The sequence below is a fragment of the Cyanistes caeruleus genome, chromosome 3 (genome assembly GCF_971803275.1).
Source record: "Cyanistes caeruleus chromosome 3, bCyaCae1.hap1.1, whole genome shotgun sequence".
Taxonomy (NCBI): domain Eukaryota; kingdom Metazoa; phylum Chordata; class Aves; order Passeriformes; family Paridae; genus Cyanistes; species Cyanistes caeruleus.
The window spans coordinates 64635360-64652901 of NC_141703.1; the positions used below are offsets into that span (position 1 = coordinate 64635360).

The 17542-nt window shown below is 36.1% G+C and overlaps 1 long non-coding RNA gene across 1 annotated transcript in view; it reads right to left on the minus strand.

Annotated features, from left to right (window-relative positions):
* Positions 1 to 1167: 1167 nt before the first annotated feature.
* LOC147654200 (uncharacterized) overlaps positions 1168 to 17542 on the minus strand; it is a 48321-nt gene continuing 31946 nt past the window's right edge. The window contains exons 3-8 of the long non-coding RNA XR_015284687.1: positions 11061 to 11216; positions 10177 to 10464; positions 8398 to 8540; positions 7468 to 7656; positions 7152 to 7388; positions 1168 to 5737 (exon numbers count right to left, since the gene is read on the minus strand). This is a non-coding gene — a long non-coding RNA (uncharacterized LOC147654200). The remainder of the gene's footprint in view (positions 5738 to 7151; positions 7389 to 7467; positions 7657 to 8397; positions 8541 to 10176; positions 10465 to 11060; positions 11217 to 17542) is intronic.

Consider the following 17542-nt stretch of genomic DNA (forward strand, 5'->3'; position numbering starts at 1 on the left):
AACAGGGAAATTCTCTTTCTTTACACCACCCAGGTTGAAAGCAGTGAGCCAAGAGCAACAATGGCAGAGGAACACCTCCATGCAGCCTTCACCTGTCTGCACAAGAACAAGAGACCTGTGTAGGAGTGGTGGGCAGGACTGACCAGCCTTAATATGGAATGGAGTCTCCAAGTTGCCCTTCGTGACTGCTGTCACTGATGCTGAGCTGTCCCAGGCTTCAAGGAGACCACTTCAGATAGACACTTGGGTGGGGACCAGAGCAGGGTGGAAACTTGAGTTATACAGTGGTGGATTACTTCCTGGTATGGTTCTGAGGACGGCTCCATAATCCTAAAGCTGAGCATGGATGTGCTTTTCCCTTCACTCTTTGGTCACCTCTGAACACAGCTGCAGCTGCACAGGAGCAGCACAGCCTGCCTATGGCTGTAGGCCACCAAGAATACTTCATTTGCCTTTCAAGAAATCCAGCCTTGATTAAATCTCCTGGACTATATTAGTGTTAAGACCAGGTACCAGATTTCTTCATATTATAAATGAGTATGACTATGAGGACTTTGGCTAAATTACTCTCTAAGTAGGTTTGACTCACAATTAGCAAAGGCTGTTTCAAAATGTGGGCTGAGGTTACAATAAGGAAAACGACATTGTGCTGTCACAGACTGTGCCAGCACCGCAGGTAGCCATGACAATGCATGACTGAGGAATATGTTACCAGGCGTTGGCCTGAAATCCCTGCTGCCTTTTGAGACCTGAAGAAGAAATCTTCATAGCAATTAATTTTGTTTTCTTTTTCATTATTAAGGCATAAAATTGTTCAAAGACATAGACTTCAGAGCCATTTTAATGATGTACAAAAAGTGTAATCAGCATGTAAAATAATATCTCACTCTAAATTTTCTGTGTTTGCTCTGGGAAAATGTTTTAGTAATTATGCTGTAGATGGCAAATGCCATGAAGAAAACTCATTCCTAAGATATTTGGCATATGTCTCATTATGTCCAATTTAGTTTTCTGCGTGTTGATGAGAAATGCCAGCTTTTACTTTTCTTTTTTTTCAGTGATGGGACCACATTTGTTAGCTTTTCATGCTTTGCTTCCTCCTCTTCAGTGTAATTTCTTTATCAGACAAACAAGATAATAAGACTAATTTGAGACAATAGCCTGATACTTTTAGAACCTGGAGTGAAATTTTTATTAGGAAAATTTTATGCTTTAAGGTACACCAAAATGAAATCATATTACATTTATAATGAGGCTTGAAGTAATTTAGGAAACATTATTTTGAAAGAGAGTTTCATTAAAGAAATAAATTAGAAAAAAATACCTGCACTGTAACTTGGAGCTTAGGTTCTAAGGAAGCTGTGAGGAGGCAGACCAATAATCAGAAATATTTTTATATGATTGCCTAATATGAAGGTATCAAAAAAAATATTTCATTTTGGGAATAAGCTTGACAATTATATTGATGCAGAAACAATCTGCATTTGTTGCAGCAATTGTTTGTTTTTACAGGCTTAATCCTTCAAATATGATGGAGCAGTTTTCTTAGCAATTTCAGTTCCTAAAGATATTAAAGATACCACATCAAAAATACAATTATAAAAAAAAAAAAAAGGATTGTAATCTCAGTGACGACTTGTTATCATTTGTAAGCTTATTATTAGCATATTGCTGCTTCTTTTTATCACTTATTCTTAATAATGGCATCCATTCAGTTTATAGTATTCTGTTTCTGACATCTCTTATCTTTCTAAAAGTAATGCAGCGTGATAAGGTTTAAGACATGTAGTTCAGGCCATTCATTTAAAGCTAGTTATAAAACTCCAGTAACAAGAAAAGGGTTCTCGTCTCTTCTCTGACACTTTCAGCATCCCAATAAAACTAGCAGAGTATATTTGAAAAATAATCTTAAAAATGAAGTATGGTGAGATTCCAATGGATTGCAGTGACAATTATTCTCGATAAATTTTCCTGGTATGCCCAATGAACATGGGAGGACAGATGGGATTGACTGGTAATCAACAGCCCAGAAAGTGTTGTCATTTTATGTCTCTTAACAGCCGCAAATAGCTCTTTAAACACTTCCTTTATTCTAAGACTTGTCTTGATGCCTGTGAAGGATAAAAAGTTATTGAAAGCCAAGCTGTACAGCAGAGAGGCCTTAGCAATTTTATGCTCTGAAGGAACTCGTTCACACTCAATGTGCTGATGTGTGTGGAAATTTCTAGGTCACACTCCATTGTACTTAGTAGTAGCATTAGTACCATCATAGCATAATCCATGATGACATTATATAATTCTGATTTGATTATATTTCATAAACTGGTGATCAAAAAACATACACACCAGCAAATACTCAGCAAGAGGAGACTGTAGTTTCTCATTGTAGATGAGGATAAGGAAAGATAATTCTTATACATTTTTGTAAGCAGTTCATACTGTCTTTGCTTCTGAAGTTCAGTTTGAACCTCTCCCCAAGAGAAAAATTAAATTGGTCAGAATGATGTAGAATGGTGACGCTTACAAATATGTAGACCAACTTCCTCCTTGTAGATTCAAGGTCAGGAACAGAAGCAACTAAAACCTTACTTGTAACTGCTGGGTGATACTACTGTCCCTCTAAGGGAACAGGTGCTTTTTTTCCAGTCAGGGTCATACCATGTTTCTACATTATGGCAACGATGTCACTGACGCTGTGTGTGAATCAGTTTAGTTTAAAAGAATGGCTGTAAAAGTCTCGTTTGCCCAAAGATGCTTGGTTTTAAGACAGAGATTTCAGTAAACATTGCCTTCTCCAACTTATAAGTATAAATTGCATAAATATTCAGTTTACTCTGGACCAGTTTACCAAGTGAGAATGTTCACATACAGAGAAAAGATAATATATATTATATATAATACAGATTTTAGTCTATATTTTCACTCATTTTTTCCATCTTATTTCGAGATAAACCCTGAAAATGAGCAGATTCTAGACATTATCAAGTAAATGCCAAAAGTACATACCTTCTTTCCTACTCTGTGAAAACCCTTGCCTGAGTCTCTGGGGCTCTCAGGTCTTTCTGTACTGAGCTGTGTGTGCAGGCATGCCATTCCACACAGAGCTGTTGTTAGGATGCAGCTCAGCAGCCTCTGGCATACACATTTAAAATCACATACAGCCAGATTCTGACTGGTATGCGATGGGCTGTGATAGGAAGAGACTGTTGTAAAGCAGGGCCTCAGTAGGTTCAAAGTCACTTCTGGATCACACCTGCTAAGATCTGAATCTGGAGCTAAAAGCTTCAGCTTCTTGCATGGTTCAGGTGAGGTGAATTGCCATGACACATCTCTTTGAGAGGCAAGTTTTCCCACCCTCCATTGCATTTCCATTGTCACACTGAATCTCAATGCACTGTGGGAAAACTCTCCAGAAAAAGGCAAGAATTAACATTTAAGAAGAATTCTTTCAAAGCAAAGAAATCAGTCAGAAAATGATCAGTATCCTAGTGCTGTAACACCAAATCTTTCACTAACAAAAAACTGTACTGGGATCAAAATACAGAATGTTCAGATAGCCACAGGGTTCCTAATTATAGCTATTAGGATTAAGGCTTGTGTACTAGTTTCTTGTTTATTTCATTGCTGATAATTTGCCTACAAATATGTTTTACTGTTCTTAGATTCAGCTAAACAGTATTAAGTACAAATTAATGGAATGACTCAACTTGTAAGCTGATGATTCAGATACCTCAAAATTGAGAGTTCAGGAGAGGTTTGCAATAAATAATTTTTTTAAAAACCTTATCTTAAAATACAAAGCGAAAACTCTGGGTTTAAATGCTCATTTTGTTTCACTGCATATTCTATTTGGGCCTTGGTTTGCTCCTTTCTGAAAGTCATAAATGTCCTGAATTAACTAGGGTTTTCTGTACTCTGCACTTGAACGTCACTAAAATCATATACAGCAATTCTGTAGAGAAGCTACAGGCATGAGGAATGCTGCTGCTAGACAATCATACCCTAGACCACTATCAAGCCACATTTCAGCTAAATCCAAAAGAATTAACCTATGTATATTGACTACTGAACAAAGGTATTCCACAGTCTAACAGAACTAACTGGGGAAAACAGTCTAACTGAGGAAAAAATAATTATGAGACTGAGTTTGAATTTTCTCTGGAAAATTCTGGGCATAGAGTATAACAACTCTGTGACTTTAATAGTCAATGTAAAATGCTCAACTTCAACAAGGTTGGTTTCTATCACTATGAATTGTTAGAAATCAAAATAATAATATTAAATCTGGATTAAGACCACAATTTAGGGACTTTGCATGATTTCACTGTGTTTTACGTTTTTCTAGGAGTAGTAGTGTCTTTAGTCATTACAAAAAAAGGACTTTTTGTTCATTTTAAAAGACAAAACTATTCCACAGTTGCAGCAAAGGACCCAATCTAAGCAGGTTATTACTTATGCTCCATTATACTATCACACAGCTGTATTATTGCCACATTCACCTTTCTTTCCCCATTTCTCTCAAGGTATTTATATCATTTCACATGTATTTGGGAGAGCTGATTTTTAATTATCATTCTCTGGAGGAAATTCTTTTTTTCAATATTGGCCACATGGTAACTCTTGTGATCCCTAGGCAGAGGAGAAAGCTATGCTGTACTACCTTCACTGAGTAAAAATATAATGAAGTACAGCCTTTTCCAGAAAACTCACAGTGTAAAAGGAGAAAAGCAGTAAATATGTACAAAACAACTGAGTTTTGTCTCCTCATTTAACAATTCAGAAATCAGGACAAAATCCCTGATAATCTCAGCTGAACCCTTCTTATTGCCCGAGGGAGTTCTGGGCCCCTCCAGAATTGCTCAAAGGCAGAAATCCAAGTGGGAAGAACTGCACTTAGAAGCCACTGTTTTCTTCCCAGGACTTCTAAGGGACACTGGGCTGACTGAATCTGATTAGAGAGCCAGTTTCTAGTGACTAGAATTCAACATCTTATTATTGTAACAATTATCACTAGTTTCACTGTTGCCTTCCTTTGTTCATAAACAGCTTAAACTCCAGCCACCGTCCCTCACTGTGACCTTTTGTCCTAATGCATTTGAAAAAGAAAAGTCTTTCTCTTCCTTATTACTTTATTGGCTAGCTTTAAGCGACAAATTTTTTTATCTCACTGGTGTATTATGAGAAATAATAATGTCTGTGTACTGCTTTGAAAATGAGCATCATTTCATCAAATGCTAGTTTGTGGAGAAAGATGCTTTTTGATGTTCTTATCTGTTTTGTTCAGGCTTTAATTAGCTCTGTATTCATCTTCCTCTCAGTCTTATGGTTGCAACTCTTTATTAACCTTTGATCTTTGAGTGGTTTCTCTGAAAACTCACAATTGTCACTCAATCTGCTCCATTCACGTCTTTCAGATGTGTTAGAGCCCAGGGAGAAGAAGGAGGAGATGAAGACAATTTTTAAGGTCACAGGGATGGCATGATGGTTAAGTGGAGTGAGGGGAAGCTTTTTGAAAGGTTTGTAGGGAAGCAAGATTACCCCTAAAGAAAGGAGAAGTCACCATTGTTTTTCTGTGGTTTTTTTTCCCACTCTGAAGAGTCCTTCCCTGGGATGGGATTCCTGTCTCATGTGAAGAGTAGGAAGTTCTTTTAGTTTTTTGGAATGTTTTTGATTCTGAATTTGCTTCAGCTAGATGAGAGGAAATGCAAGATGAACAACTGATCAATGGATTTATGACCTGAAGGAAAAGAAAATTATCATGACCAGCTCTCATTTGACTTAGATTCACCTTATTTCTCTGTGAAGGAGAATGTTTTCATTTGAAAATTGTGAAAATAAACTGAACAAACCTGCAGAAAAACATATGGTAATGTAGAAATATTACCAAAATAATTGTGATTTACAAAGTGTCCCAGAACTACTTGTATTTTTAGTTCTAGAACCTTGAGATTTTGTGCCTGTATAAATAATTAAATTTTCTTTTACATTTTTCTCAAAAATGCATGGTAATCTAAACCAACAAATATGAACAATCTACATCTGACAGTGATCTAATTACAGGAATTTGAGAACACTGGCTAGTTATTTTTCAAAAGCCTGACATTGTAAAAGCTGAAAAACATGCAAATGTTGTTATTTCTTAGATGACTCACAGTAAAACATAATAACATTCTGGAAACTCACACTTACATACACAAAAATGCGAACAAAGTACGTAGAAGTGAAGAAAGCAAAGAAGAGATACAGTCCTTGTAAGTCTGGAAAGATTTTCTGTGAAATATAAGAAATGCATCCAGATCCGAATACCTTTGCTCTGGACTATGTCTGTTTTTCACACTACATTTTCAAAAATTTAACCACTGCTTTAGAATGGATGGAGACTTTGTTCATATACTTGGTAATGTCAAGTGAATATTTAATCATGTAAGCTTCATTTAGTCATGAAAATAAAATGTCTCTTTTTAATACCAAAAATTCAGTCTGGCTGGAAGCAGCTTTTTATGATTACATTTTTGACCAGAGATTGCAAGCAGTGCCATGAGATTTAGCTGGCCATCTGTACAGCCTGAACACTGAGTAGTGTCTGTCAAACTTAGTACAGTGTTTATGGTAGGCTGCTTGCAAGGTATTGATAAGCCAGAAATTCATTCTCTGTCTTAATGAATTTTCAGTACTAAGTAAACTGGTAAAACTCACAACCTGTATAAGCACAAATAACACAGCAAACTAATGGATTAGATTGTAGATTCAATTTTATGCCTTTTTTATAATCCAGAATAGCTTGTTTTAAAGCAGTTTTCCCTTTTGAAATATTTCTGTATTTGCAGTCTCAAAAAATATATACATATAATTAAAACTTCTTTTAGCAGCATTATTTTCAGGCAGAGCATTTGAATTAGAGAGGAAAGCCCAGCAGATTAGGTTTTAAGTGGAGAAAAGTAGAGACATGATTATTTTTACCTTCTATTAATTACCAAAGGGACAAAATAAATTTTTTAAAGAAATAGAAATTAAAATTGTCTGCCAGTGATTTTGCTGGGTTTGCTTTTCCTAACCAGTGATTTCTTGGACTAAATCACCGGTCATGCCACGTTGACAAAAAAAGTGCCTGGGGAAAATTTCAATTTATTCACACAAAATCTTGTACTTACCTGTCTGACCTTACATAGGTGTCATAATGCTCCCTGCATCACATGCACACTAAAGTTTATCTTGACCTTTGCACAGTCTCTTGTATAATTTAGTCTTTCATTGCTTCAGCTGACTTGGCTCCTGTATTTTGTTACTGCTGTTGTTATCCATATGATCAGACTTCACCTTATAACTATGAAAATGCATCAGAAGAACTTAAAGAGGTTTGCAGGGTTTTTTCCTTTTCTGAAAATGTACTTCAATGTAATAAAGTAATATTAGTATAACAATTTTATCTTATAACTATTATCAGAGAAACAGCACAAAACATCATACCATCTCTTCGTCTCTGCTCCTTCCTGTCCCTCCAATATTTCTCCTGTTTCACTGGTTCAAGTCAATAAATTTTTTTGTTAATTTCCTTTCAAGTTCTGATAGTAACTGTGATCTGGATAAAACCGTTGGAACTATGTCAAGCCATCATAAAGTTTCTGGGATTTATGTGGGAAGTAGAGGTCTTAGATGCTGTGGAGAGAAACTTTATGAGCTCAAGGGAAAAGGGCAAAGAACACAACAGGACTGGCCTGCTAGTGAATAAACTCCACAGTGCTTACACTAGCATGGAGCTGTGTTGTTTGGGGAGCTACACAATGATCTCTAAGTCCACCAATGCTTAAAAAGAAAAAAATTATTCAAATTTAATACATCTATTGCTCATTGAATATAAATTGTATTGTGTATCATATTTATTGGTGGTAATGTTTTGTCCCAGGGTGCATCCCAGAGCAGCAGATATGAGTGAGCTGTTGAGAAACACATCTTGATGTGTCCAGGGATGCAGCAGCATTGTCTGGAGGTTCAGAACTGGTTGTCTCTGCCTTGTGCTCTCTTCTACTCATGTCTGTGGGCCCTGAGATGCAGCTGGAGGTGGGATGACAGTGCCCATGGTGCCTTGGCCATGCAGCATTTACTGCACATGTGCCAAAACAGGTATACTTTGAGAGCTGCCATCAGCAAGGGGTTCCCCAGTCTGCCTGGGTAGGACCAGAGCACAGTTTAGCATGTGCTTTTCTGTTTTCTGAAAAGCACTAGCCTTTACTTAAATGTTACAGCAAAACTAGCAAGTAGCATTGCATCATTTCCTGAGCTGGAAATAAAAGCCAAAACCCTAATCTGGAGGGAGTGCAGCCAAGTATCATCAAGTTGTAATTAGCAAAGGACTACATTTTGAAACCCGCTCTTTATGAAGTTTTAAAAATTACTCACCAAATGGAATACGTTCAAAGAGCACTAGAATGTGTTCCTCCTTTATGTTTTCAGTATGTTCTGTGACTTGCACTCTTGCTTAGAGCTGTGTAGAAGCTTATAACCTGCTTTGTTGTTTCTCCAAAATCAGCCAGACATTCCTTCTGCAGGGAAAGGACTTAAGATATTTATCATATTTAAAGCCCTTAAAAAAGATCATGAAACCACACAGCCTGAGGACACCTTTACAAAAGATACTGAACTACTATTCAAGGACATACATGCATAGTGGATTTATAGTTTAAAATTAGTTTCCTTGTAGTTCCTATCCAGTTTTACTTTTAGGCATGGGCCAAATTCTTCAGTGTCTGTAGAGCAGCTATATCTAACTTAGCAAATAATTTATCACCACGGGAGCATGCTGGTAGAGCAAAGAAAACTTTGAGCATGTTGCTCAAGGCGTTTACATCTGACCAGGTGCAGTTTGATTCCCTGAACCAAACATCCTCTGGCTGCAGGCAGTTTGAAGATACCTCAAGGCACAGTCACTGATTCAGATCCAAATATCCCTTTTGGGGCTGAGGGAATGTGGTGGAGAATTAATGCTTAGTTGCCTGTGAAATAAGTGGCATTCACTTGTGCAGAAATCTCTTCCTACAGAAGAGGCCCATACATGGGAACTGCAGGTTGTTCAGGATTTTGCTGTAAAAAGTTCAGGATCAAAACAGTGTCAAGGGCATTAACTTCAACAGTGGTTCATTGTAAATATATTTTTTTGCCAGTGGTGTTTATCTCCAAACACTGGAAAATCTTGTAGAACAAAACTTACCAGGAGTGCATCACATGAGGTTATAATGCCTAGAACAGTCAAGACTACTTTAGAAATAAATATAAGATTTTGAAAACCTTTTCATAACATCCTGTAACAATGAAAACCTGCCAGTTCATGTCTAAACATTATTAATTTTCTTTGAAGAAAGAATGGATTTCAAGAGAGTGAAAATTCTAATTATATTCTAAAACAAGTTATGAGGATATAAAATTATCATTGGTTTGGCTACTTTGGAGTAAAAATGTGTTCTGGAAGGCTTAATTTTCCTATGGTAAGCCAAAGGACAAAAGGAACAAATGAGAAAACATGATTTTTGAAAGTAGAATTCTTTTATTCCATTGTGAGTTTGTTAGCACTTCTGACAAAGTCCTCTGCTTTGTTGAAAACTTACAGTTCTTCCAAGACTGGTATGAAATTTTCTCTGAACTTCCACTGTATTCAACAATAAAAAAGGTAACCATTGTGACTATGAAAAGTGACACTGTACTGGTTTTCTTATTACTATTAAAAAGCATTAGAGGCTTGAATGAGCAATAAAAAATTGTAAGATACAAGGAGAGGAGAACATCATACAGAATTGTGACAGAAGAGGAAATGGATATAATTAAACTACAAAACAAATTTAGTGTCTGAAAGACAAGAAAAGAACATGTTCTCTTGGGTGAACTCAGGTCCCAAAGATTATTAAGACAGAGCTGGGCTTTTCATTTGAGAGACTTATTTTAATCAGACATTTTTCCTCACTTAATTTGATCAGATTTTTCTGCTAACATTGGTATTTAATTTATTTGGTTGTCATGCTACACCTCTCATTCTGTGAATGTTAACACATAATTGCATAAGTCTTTTTCCTCCTGGTTTTAAAGTCCTTCAATATTTAGAGGGATTTTGAATCTAGGATTTGAATGCAAGCTTATCACATTTAATATAATGTCAGGCTGAGGTACTCGTATCACATGAACTCTTACCCCAAGATTTCCAGTGAGGCAGAGAGAAGGAAGTGGGATATCTTGGTTCTGTGTCCTCCTGAGCGTCCTGAGGGGGTTTGACTTCCCTTAGTACCTGGCCAAACAACAAACCCAAACACGGAGCACATGATTAGGGGCAACTCCCCATCCCCACAGCTGGAGTTGGGAATCTGTGGTCTGTAGAATAAGCCTCTAAATTATACAGCCAAACAGAAAGGCTGAAGCAGAAGCAGCATGGCTGAAGACTTTTGTCTAGTGGTTCCCTAGGGCTACACACAGAAACAGGACCTGCAACAGGACAAGAAACAAGGGTTTAATTTTATGTAGCACTGTTTCTTAATAGCCCTGGCAGGTTTATCAAGAGACAGCTTCTTCAAGCCCTTTTATTAAACATAACATCATAAAAATGAAGACATTTTTAATCTCAACCTAGTGTTACATAAATAAAACATTCTGATGCAAGGGTCACACACTGCTGTAGCAGAGAATTTCCTTGGCAGCAAGAGCATTTTAATCCAGTCTGCTGTGTTTCAACAGGGCATTGTGGAGCCACATTCATCTCATTTGTGATAGCTGAACTTCATTTATTTTGCTGTGCAATGACTATTATAAATGTGTGCCAATTGTTTTGGTATATGGGTTTTTTAAACTTCTAATCACTGTAGTTGTTAACATGGATGAAATATTTATTAAGTCCATCCTCTTTATTGACCTTGAAAAATTCAAATAAAAAAGTAATAATCTAAATTAAATAAAATGTAAAAATTAAATTGATAATTATACAGAAATTGAAACTTAACAATATGATAAAACTATCTGCCATTTATGATTCATGTTAGAAATATCAACAAAAAGGCTACAATAAATTCTATTTCTTCTCTTACCAAAAATGCAAAGACAGCAACCCTGGTGTCACTTAAATATGTTCTGGTTTATTGTTGGGAAGGCCTGACCTCTGTCCTGAGAGGGCCCAGAAGCAGCACCAGCTGGGTGGACAGTTTTCAGGTCATGGATTCTTTCTATGCCAAATCTCTGCTGTTCTGGCAAGATAAAAAAATCAAGAAAATCAATCCAAACTAACTAGGTAAGTAAAGATTTTCATGTACAGTAAGACTGTATGTCCAAGAAAGTTGGCTCATATGGCCACCCCATCACACTCACACTCATCAACCTTTTTCTTTAGGTGGAATAAAAAGGATAATGATTTTTTAATGTAACTTCAAAGAAAGCAATAAAGTACCACAGTTTACTTGAGATGATGCTTAGCTTTTTTTGTGACTGGCACTGTCATTGCAATGAATATTTGAGTTCTCCTTATGAGTTAAAAAAGTATTTCTCCTTCTTCAGGGAAAGGTTCTTTATTTTCTTCAGTTTCTGTCCATGAGAAAACAAAAGGAAATAGTGAGTGATCTTCGTCATTGGAGGGGACAGTTGTATGGATCCCAGTTGGTTTTTCTCAAGAACCTTATTCCCTAAGTAGTGTTACAAGCACTGTTTACTTTATACTTTACTTTGCATATAAAATATATGAAAATATTTTGGCCATTCCTGGTAGCTCGTGCCAGATGGATAGATCAGGTATGCTAAGTGAGTTGAGCAACCCAAAAGACATCAATTTCTCCCATTGCTCTATGTTAATTAGACTATATCAGGATACAAAGCAACTTTTAACATAGCATTCAAAAATTGTAAGGAATTTCCATAACCTTTATAGTTATGACTGTACCCCAAAAACTCAGCATAACATCTGCTTCGGGTTTTAACTGTGTGAGACTTGACTGCAATTAAATCAAAGTTGTATTATTGCAGAAATAAACTTGACTTGTATTGAAAGGAACTACATATTTATTACATAAAACAGACTCTGATGAAATCCTGATATAGTATGTCAATTTTGGAAAAACCACACCAAAGAAAGGTAATCATGATTCCAAATTTTAGGCTAGATGTCAAAACCAGCTCCATGAAAAGACTTATAACCTAACAAATAGTTCATCTAAATGTTTAAAGTAATTTTCAAATTCTGGCAATGTGGAGAAACATTTCAGTTTCTTCACACCTAGCTACTATGTACGTAGATGTGTTTATTGCAGCATATGTCTTCACCAGTATTTAGTCCAGTATCTGAAAATGTATCATTTCCACCATTAAATATTTCAGCTAAGATCCCTAGCCTGTGATCCATTTAATAGCTGCAAACCACTTGTGCTGGTGAGGTAATATTTATTTCATTATTAGGAAGTTGAAAGTTATTAAACCACATAATTTCTAAAAACATTCACCCTTGTATGGAAGAGACTGAAATGAAGAGATTACTTGAGCCTTCAAAAATGGGCAATTATGAAAAACAATTTCTGATGGCTCATTAAGGAAGTTGCTCAGATTGCACAAATGATAGCTTTTATGAGACCTCAGACAAACTGCCAAAAATATTGTCTTCACTTAGAAATATGTGTACTGCATGTGTCTCCTTAGCTTTGTTGTTCTTCTTGCCTGATTGAAGGCAAAACGGTCATTTAAACTGTTCCAATGGTTGAAAAAATATTAAAAAAATATTTTTAATTAGAGATATATTTTCTCTTCTTTTTTTTTTCATTTATAGTTAAAAAAAATAAAGATTTAATAAAAAATAGGGAGGGAAATGGGTTCTTCAAATTTCTAGAAAGTTTTACAGAATGGCTTTCTGCCAAAAGTTTTTCATTATGGCTGGCCTGCAGAACTGGTGTTCCTTGTGTTACAGCAGATAATTTTTGGACTATTTTAAGTAAACATAAAAAAATATTGCCCATGTGTTTGAATATAATCATCAGAACACCCTAAAGTGGAAAATTTTGTTGCAAAAAATTAGACTTCTGAGGCTGCCCAAGTAAACGACAGAGATTTATCTTGAGTCAGAAATATCTCATGATGAAATTTCAAAGGTCTTCTGTTCTTCTGTTGTCTCATTATGGCATCAATGTGACAGAAACAGTTTATGCTGCTCCGGTTTCTCAGGTCCTACTAAGAGCAGGAAACCACATAGAGATTTATGTTTGTATAATAAGCTGCTAAATTTCAGGTGCTTTCATGTGTATATAAAAGATACAGTTATATATATGTAAGTACTTACAGAAATAAAGCAAAAACCTGTTAAAAGCATCCAAGCGTTGGTTTTCATAGAATCAATAGGGAAAAGAGACAAAAGAAAAAGAACCAGTAACTATCTCAGAACTCCTTTTCTTTGGGATAACAGTTTCACTGCTGTTCATACAGTTTTGACATAATCTGATTTCTAACAGAGATCCAATTTTGTGCAGCCATCAAGAACACTGATTTGACTCTGAATATGCAAAAATTCTTACGGTCATTTGTAAGGTACCTGATACTTATAGGAATTTCCAAATTATTTTGTCTCTCCAAAAGCAGCCTGTTAATCTACCAGAGTCATCTTTCCTGTAGTTTCCTTTACCAAGAACTAATGAATTGCTTGATATTTTCTTTGCCTTTATCAACGTAAAAGGCTTAAATGAATACAATTATTTTGAAAGGCTAAATTGTTTTTTGTTATTCACTTGGTTGCTTTGTGATTTGTACTTTTGATATGTTTCTATTAAGAACATTCTTAACTCCAGTGTGTTTTCTGGCTTCTGTCAAGGCCGTAATATTCTATATTTATGTGCCTACTTTTCTAGATTAAGCAAAAACAAATTTCCTCATGCTAATTGAAATCCTGTCTGCTGGGGAAGCATTTCTTAATGTCCAGAAATGTAGGCAGGAGCAAGCCAGCAAGACCTAAACGTTTCAAAAGTCATAGGGACAGTAGGAATGCCCAGTGGAGAAGGTCTGGGAAACTAGATTGGAGTGGAGTTCAGGCTCACACACCATCCTTTGGCCACTCACAAAGTTTAGTTGCTAGCATACCCCTTGCTGCAGTTATACAGTGAATGAGGCCCCTCCCAAGCAAATCCCAGACTGCAGTTCCATGTTTGCCCACAATTCTGGACATGACATGGACCACAGACTGTTCTTGACAGGCAGGATAGATGAGGACATCATATTTTGAGGCAGGCAGTTGAGCCATATGGACATAAGCCATGCCAGACCACTTTTCCTGAGGGTAGGGAATGGGCACCAGTCTGAGAGGGATTTATTTAACATGTGCACACAGCCTAGCTTTCCAGAACACTAAGTCAGTAAGAAGCTGGATCTCAACTTCAGCAGAAATACTTTGGATAAAAACAGCCTTCCAAAATAAAATCCCATATGCTTGCAAGAAGACTGGGTCCAATGCTTCGCCAAGCAAAGCTTTGTGGGTCATGGTTATATATAACTCACACACACAGTCCATAGGAAGAATGCAGCAAGTTTGCTGCAGGGCTAAATTCTTCCTGCACTGAATCATGCAGACATAGAGTAACATTTTGAAAGGCTGTATTGATTTAACTTGTTGTGGAAGACAACAGTAAGGCCCATGACACGGTTATCTTCTTCCTTCTCATGGCTTCTTTTCTGAACCATCAGTATTTTTCTATATGTTCTATTTATCTAATGTTTGATTTGTTTTCTGTTTCTAAACAGTACTCAGATTAACTTGTAGGGATAATTTTGTCTCTAAATGAGTTCACCTTTCTGTCGAGAATTCCTCAAATGACAAAGATGAGGTGTTGCTTCTGAGACAAACTATTATATATGAATATCTATGTGGCCTATGCAATAACAGCAACAATAATACACATTATATATCTGTAATTTTATGTTCTTGCCCTGTCAACTGCATTAATGAAAATTAACTATCTGCATACTTGGTTTCTTTGCTCAATTGCTCATTCTCATGCTGCTGTCAAATAACAGACATACCATGTGTAATTGCTGGAAAACAAAGTTAATTTGAAACATTGTTTGGTATCATTATTTGAATTTCAAACTTCACTTTCTTCTCACTTTTACCAGTTTAAATAAAAGTACCTTTTCACCTGGATTATTTCTGTTTTGCACCAGTGATTGTGCAAGGCAACCCATCCCACAACCTTTCAGTGGCTGACACATGACTCTGTACCAGCAAATTACATGTTCATCCCAAGCACCACAGCCAGCTGGTAGAGCTTTTGTTGAATTTCCTAGTCTCCAAAAACAGAGCAAACACACACAAAAGACCCTCCAGGAAAGGCACCTGCAGGACCCTGTAGTTGGGTATCATGAAGAGTGGTGCCAAAATGACACCAGGGGACATTTCAGTCACTTGTCAGTATAGATGAACATCTACCAGTGTCTGGGAACATTCCTGGGCACAATTTAAGACATTAATACACACAAAGCCATTATGGTCTGTGGTTCTAATGGAGAATAGGAAATTGATTGAATGACTCTACTGAAAACTGTTAAATGGTATTAAAAATTTTTTCTGTATTGTCTCATCTCCCACTTCATAAAAGTTAACTATTCCAGACACTCGACTGTACCAGGCTCACTAACATCTTTCTGTATTTTTTACCTCCTAAGGCAAAACAAAAGTTTTCCTTAAAGACATTCTTACAGCAAGTCTGCAAATCCCTTAATGAAACATCCAAATATCAGTTGCTGTCACTTTCCTGACTTGAAAAAGAGTATGAATATTTTTGTAGTTCACTGGCGGCATTCAAAATAATTTTTGAGACATTTCTTAATATGGTTGCATTCAGATGTCATCAGCCTTTACAGGATGTGTCTTTTTGTTAGGTCAGCAATTGAATTTACTGTTGTTGCTGTGAAACTTGGTTACGTTATGTTCCCTTCCCTTGATGCTGATCTCTGAAAATGCATAATGATCTAAAAAAGATTTCCCAGGTTTCTTCTTGTATTGTGGTTTGCGGTTTTTTATCCAGTCTCCTATGCTTTTTCCAATTCTGTTTAATATTGAAAATCCTCTAGGTGGCATGAAACATAAAATACAGACTTTTTTTATTATATCTTTTGAAAAAGTCCTTGAGAACTTAGGCCGTGATTTCATGGCTCTAACAAACCTTGCTATGTGTGTTGACTAAAAAAATTCCCTCTTGTTCCTTCTTACCCTGAATGGCAGGAATCACACTTCAGTGTTGTGATTCTGGAATTGTGAATCACACTGAATAAATTCTGCTGTGTGATGGCATAAAAGCACCTCAAGGACTTATGTCAGACCAGCCACAACTTCCTTACTAATTTCATTTATTGAATGTATTTTTTTCCCTCTCTGGGGACAACTGATAATCTGCTTTCCTAGTAAAACCATAGCAAATACAGAGTTAAATCACAGAGTGGCCAGAAACACGAACAGGTTCACTAATGCCTCATAACCTGGGACCTCTTGAGAAATCACCACAGAATATACTGTTGTCAAAGACCAAGGGAAAACACAAATTCCCTGGGTTTTCATGGAGGGCACGTATGTAATGCAAATCATCATTCATTGTGTGTCTTACACTGAGAGTTGTCTCTCACTGTCCTATGGGATTCTAGGTTCTTCTTCATTTAACCATGACACACTGACAAACAAATACAAAATCTGGATGGGAAAAGACTCTGGAAATTTAGCTCTCATTTACCATATTAACTTCTTATGGCTTAATTCTGGTGAAACCATTCCTCACTGGAGGAACCATGGGTTAAGAGAGAGAAACAATGACCTGAGATGTCTTATGAATTATTGACACAATAATAACAACAGAATTAACTTGGTTTCTCTTTAACTCTAAATATGACTGATTGCACTTTTAATTTTCAAATATCATCCAGTGAGCTGAAATACTACTTAACATGAAACAATTTCTTAGGAAAAAAACAAGGGATTTATATTCCTTTTTTTGAAGGGATTTAAATTCTTTTTGAAATGAATAATTTGAAATAAATTATTTTAAACTTATTAAAGAATATATATTAAGTACAAATTAATTTATAAATGATAAAATTTAAATAATAAAAATTACTTAAATAATTAAATAATAGTTTTCACATTTTCTTTTGAAGGAATGTGGTTTTTAGGAAAACCACAACAGATGCTAACCTCCACAAATAAGAAGAACATTTTCTCTATATATGTTATAAATAACCTAAAAGATGGTTAATTCCCAGTACTTAGGAAGTGGCATTTAGGAAAAAAATAGGCTACTTCTATATTAAGCCTCCTTGAATATATGCAAAATGGTGGGTACAAATTAAAAGATGAAATTACCCTGGTCAAGGACAAACTGTGTCCTCAACCAGTGTTATTTGGTTCAGGTTATGTGCTTTGAATGTTGTTGCCAATCTATTGAATTCAACAGAAAAACTTGGTTTCAGTTATGTGGACAAAGAGTTTTAAAAATTGTCTTTACTATAGTGTATTTCTACTGGTTCCTCCCGAAAGCTGAAAATATTCCATTTTTAAAAATAT